At 41.3% G+C, this 5,293-nt stretch overlaps 1 long non-coding RNA gene across 4 annotated transcripts; it reads right to left on the bottom strand.

Annotated features, from left to right (window-relative positions):
* Positions 1 to 270: 270 nt before the first annotated feature.
* On the bottom strand, positions 271 to 3,957 carry LOC109771155 (uncharacterized). Of its 4 annotated transcripts, none has more exons than XR_012181873.1 (6): positions 3,375 to 3,943; positions 2,802 to 2,940; positions 2,576 to 2,694; positions 1,292 to 1,391; positions 600 to 834; positions 271 to 500 (listed from the first exon to the last, which is right to left on the bottom strand). It is a non-coding gene; the product is annotated as an uncharacterized lncRNA (long non-coding RNA). The 4 variants fall into 4 exon arrangements; XR_012181874.1 differs by lacking the exon at positions 271 to 500 and adding an exon at positions 1,653 to 1,703 and having other exon boundaries at positions 537 to 834; positions 3,375 to 3,957; XR_012181872.1 differs by lacking the exon at positions 271 to 500 and adding an exon at positions 1,653 to 1,828 and having other exon boundaries at positions 537 to 834; positions 3,375 to 3,894.
* Positions 3,958 to 5,293: the final 1,336 nt, after the last annotated feature.

Raw genomic sequence — 5,293 nt, 5'->3', positions numbered from 1 at the left:
GGTGGACTATACACCGACATGCTTCAGGATATTTTGTATTTCATCTCACACGGTTGGTGATAATAAACTGTGGGAACTACTTGATTTTTCATCCTGATTTAAATTACATAATGGGGTCACAACGGCAATGGACGATGTTTAAATTGCTAGAACTTTTATCTGCAGTGAACATGCAACTATATGTGTCGTAGAAAAATTGAAATTATTTAGGGTTAGTTTGGACATTTTATACACTAGCAAAAAGGCCCGTGCGTTGCAACGGGACAAACAAAAATCACATCCTAAAATAAAATGAATGAAATACCCCATCCACATAGGTTTATCCATGTTGGCATATGTCGCTGCTTATACTTCTTTTGTGTGTTCCATAATTTCAATGAATGATAGCAAAATGACAAAATATAATTTGAGGGGAAACTAAAATGACAATTTTAAACCTATTAGCCACAACATTCTCATTACATGCAGAAAAAAAGGTGAACACTCGTGCTGGAATCTACCTGAACAATAAAAAAAAAGCATTAGCATACTTTAAATTTTTAAAAGAAAATTTCAGTAGAGACGGAAATTAGTTTAAACTCAAGTAGTTTGTGTCACACCCCTGAGAAACTCTCAGTCCGACTCCATGGGCACTAGTGAAGGGCACAAACAGATCAAAAGAGATGGGCTTCTTCCCAATGACGTCCAGGAGAAGAGCATGTCTGATGATGGGCACCGGCTGGTTGACGTGGTAAGACATGAGGTCGCGTTGTGAACCACACGCACCTTGTCCATGTCTTCGAGGGGACGACCGTTTAGCAGCCACGAACCACACATATCTCTCATATTATGTGCCTGTGCATTGCGACGGTAGAAACAATGATAAAAAGAATTCATTGATGGGCGGTGCACATGATGAACTTGTACTACTTGTGTTGCAATGGCTGCATCACCAATCAAACAAAGGTGGCACAACCTTTGGCATTAGCAGCGGCGTAGCATTAATTATTCTAGCCGGAACTCATGAAATTTCAGATGGTTTTGATTTCCAAAACATGAATTTAAAATTCAACTGTAGAGAACTATGTTTTCTTGGTGTATACATTTAAAATTCAAAATATACTACAAATTTTTCAATCGAAAAACATTGTTTCATTGTCTAAATAAAATCGTTGATTCAAAATTGTGTCTGTCTGTGAGTTTTGAGCCATGCTCTTACATATTTCCAAGTAGTATTCATTTTTCTGCAACTACACGATGATAGTAAAGAATGAAAAACATGCCAAATGGTCAGAAGAGTCCAGGAAGGCACCTGTCAATAGCAGTGGACCATTTACTATCCATAAAATCCGGAGTGGTTACCACTTAGCAGTCTGGATTGCAGACTTCCCTCATCAACTCCATTGCAACTCCTGCAGTGATAACCAGAAATATTAATATAAATAATTAAAATGCGGACAGAGCACACATTATGCATCAATCATGAACATTTTATTGCCAGAAAATCATGTATTGTTGTACTCAAGACAATTATATGCAAGGTTTCCCATTGAAGAATGTCGCTGTCAATTGACACTAAGAACTGCAAGTATCATGTAGTTGCGCATGGTAAGCTTTTTGAAAAGAATTACTCAATGCAAGCTTCTTACTGAGATGGATTATGCAAAACTCACCTCCATCCATGTTATCTGAGAGAAATTCTAGCAGAACTTGTGTAACTTCCGCTGCATCATCAATGATTTGCACTACCATAAGGAATTATTTTGTTACAGTCTTTGGCATGAACCACCCTGGACAACAATGCTCTTATCCTCTCTACTTTCTGTTTAATACTTGTTTTTTTCCTTATCTAAATTGAACAAGAAATGTCACCGTGGTGATAAACATTTATGCTAGAGCCACAAAAATTAATACCTATATCTTTTTGTCTATCTACAATGCAATATTACGAATGGTATAACTTCAAAAAAACAATGACAATTCAGTAAACACATCATTTGTCCAAAATATAATAATGTTTAAAGTTAAAATCTATATGGACGAAGGTCCTGCGTGAAGAACTTCCATCACAAGTTCAGCAAACATACCACACACTGCAACTTTCTGAAAAGGTACAGCCTTTAGCCCATTAAGCATATTTTAATAGAAAGTAATGGAAGCACTAATAAAACTAATAAAATACATGCCAATGAATAGCTTCTAAAATTTGAGAAAATATGGTGGACTTGCAACAACAGTTCATGTTGCACTTTGCCACCGGAAACAACATAAATTTCTCCAGATTATCTCATACGAAAGTCAAACTTAAACAAAAAATGCATGGGCAAGATTAGGGACTATTTGAATTATCTGGTATAGCCAATGATAAAAATCATTTGTCTTCAGATATTTAGGGGAGAAATCAAAAACAAATGTGAACAACTTTTTGACCATAAATCAGAGAGTCACCATAGGAATGTCCAGTCTTCGTGCCTTAGAAGTTAGAAGTTAAGAGAAACATGAATGCATATATTGAAATTTGGAAGGATTGTCCATGCAAGACGCTCAGCAAAAAACACCATCAAAATAACCTGTGAGCAGTGGCAGCAATAAGTACCTAGACGTCATGGTAGTTAACTTCATAATTCACATGCGATTTTTTGTGGAGGGAAATTCAAGTATGACTCAACAAAAGACAACCCATGCATGTTGAGGCCCCGTGTCTTGCCGCTCGATCTGCGAAGAGTATCAAGGGTTGTAAAATAACGCTTTATGAAAATAACACCACCACGATTACCAAAAGGGTGTCAGCACAGATGAATGTAAGACGATTGAATTACTACCTCCTCTGCTGTTTCAAACTTCTGGCCGGTTTGGGAGAAGACCTTGGCCGCCTTGCCTTCACCAGTTGTTTTCTTAGTGCTGGCAGAGGCGGCGATCTTGCCCTTGGAGGAAGCTAGCGATCCAGCCTAGATTTTTACCCTACGAAGGAAAAAAGATCAGATCACATCACTGCATCTGGTGAACCTAAACTGCAGACTTGCTTGGAAAGTTGAAATTAGTACTACCGGTACTAATTATATTTGTCATCCATATAGTGAGGAGAGGAGAGCTAATTATGCCACAGGGGACGCTACCAATTACGTGCTCGTAACTGAGTTTCTAATCAAGCAAATCCTCTAATTAGTGCAACAGGTGATGGTACTAATCAGTACAGTACATGATAGTAATTCAGTTTCCAGATGGATGCAGAGATCGATCAGCGCTAAATTTGTGCATGTTCGAATATGAGCAGGGGAACTGCAGGCCGGCCACTCAGCACATAAAGAGATCAGCGCATATTACCAAAATCTCTAATTTGCAAGATCTAAAAGCTACACATGAATACATCTGCAAGACCGAGGAAAAATAATTACCTGGGAAAGAATGAGGCAACGGGTCAAGAAGACCTGGGCCTTGGCGTCACCACGTGATGCGCGGGGCTGCAGTTCCAGCTAGCCACCGGCGAGCAGCAGCAGGACTACCACTCCCTTCTCTCTTCCTCCGGCCTTCCATCTCCTTCCCATCGTCTCTTTTCTCTCCCGCGCATCTCTCTCTTCTCTGACGGGTACCCGACACCGGCCATGCCGTGCGCGCCAACCGTCATGCTCCAAGCTCCGGCCGCCTTCCTTGCAGATCCGCCGCTTGCGTGCCATTTCTGACCGGACCCGGCAAGATCCGACAGGGCCTCGCCGACTGTGCCACCGCAAGGCCGCCGCCCTTCCCGCTCGCCTGCATCGTGGGCGATGCCCCGGCCCTTCCCGCTCACCAGCCTCTCCCCCATGCCTCTTCATTATCTCCTCATTCGTCTCCGCGCGTGGCTCCCACCTCCCTGCAGCCGCCTGATGCGGCGCCGGAGCGCAGCATCGCCCCCCCTCCCTGCCATGGCTGCCCCCTGGAAAAAAAGAAATGTAAGAATGTGGGGTCCTTTTTGTAAGATTGAAACGTTTTCTTATATCCAAACCACCGTTTTCTTATATCGCACTTAAGAAGGGAGCGCGGGTTGAATTGCCAAAAACAGAGGGCCGTTTTTGCCAGACCACCGCGACGGTGAGCAAGCGGGCAAAAGTGATAGCTGCTTTATTAGTATTAGGGAAAGATTAAATTGGTTTTCTAGCCATTTCAGGTGCACAATTCAAAATTAAACTACATGCGCATGCTCTGGTGCACCAACATGGGTTGTAAAATTATATATGTGTCCATGGGTTTATGCTTATGTCCCATGCAAGAAATGGGGATGAATTTCGAGCGCCACGGCACCACGGCTCTCCGGCAAACATTGAGGTACTTGCTTCTGTAATTCTAGTAAATCCAAAATCCGTCCGAAATTCATGAACCTTGGCATGCTATCTTGTAATGGCATCAACATGCTGGGGTAAAAAATATTGTCCCATTTGGGGCAGGTTATGGTATAAGCTTCTCACAAACCAGAGCTTCTCAGAAGAAGCCTCATGGTTCCGTTAGTGAAACATGTCACCTTTGTGGACAAAACGATATTCGTCGCCTTTTCTTCCTTTAAATTTTTTTCCTGGTGTCAACATAGAACAACAGGAGTGTCGTGTTAAATTTTGGACTTTTCGGGGATCGTTTGGACAAAATTATACATTAACTGATTTTTCTAGGAATTATGTGCATAATTCAAAATTGAACTACATGCACAGAGAACACTGAGAGCACAGAAATCAGGATCATGCTGTGCACAATAGTAAGAGCCGATCCGTTTGCAATGTTCACACGAGACTCACAGGCCTGGCATTGTAATATGTTCACATTAGTAGTCCGAATTCACAACCAACTAGTAACATGTTAATGCATCTCAATGATTCACAGATCATATACAAATATGTAGCTCCAAAAGCAAAGATCTAGAAAAAACATATGTTCTTCCTACTAACATGGATGCTTCTCTGGGCCACCATTCAGTACAAAGTGAAAGACAAATTTGTTTGTGAATTCTACAATTTCTCTTGCAAACGTAAGTGGTTTCACCAACAGCTGGAACCATGAGAATGAATCACAGATGATGGAGGAACATCCACTGCAATATGATTTGGTCTTCTCTTGATCACATGGCGGGACTATTTTTGGAATACCAACTTTAACTTAGGCAAAATGATGCCCATTGTATAATCAGACCAAAGCAATGAAGCACCTAGTGTTGGCCAATAAATAGTACAGTACTACTTTTGTGCAGTCCATGAAGTGACTATCCAGTCTTTCTGTGTCTATTTTCAAATAGCACTGCATGCAGTGATTATACTATTCTTGTGTGCAGTTCCACCAAAATTGGGGTCAC

This window comes from Aegilops tauschii, chromosome 4, assembly GCF_002575655.3.
Source record: "Aegilops tauschii subsp. strangulata cultivar AL8/78 chromosome 4, Aet v6.0, whole genome shotgun sequence".
Classification (NCBI taxonomy): domain Eukaryota; kingdom Viridiplantae; phylum Streptophyta; class Magnoliopsida; order Poales; family Poaceae; genus Aegilops; species Aegilops tauschii.
The sequence above is the reverse complement of the archived record's forward strand: the minus strand, read 5'-3'. Positions and strand labels throughout refer to the sequence as shown.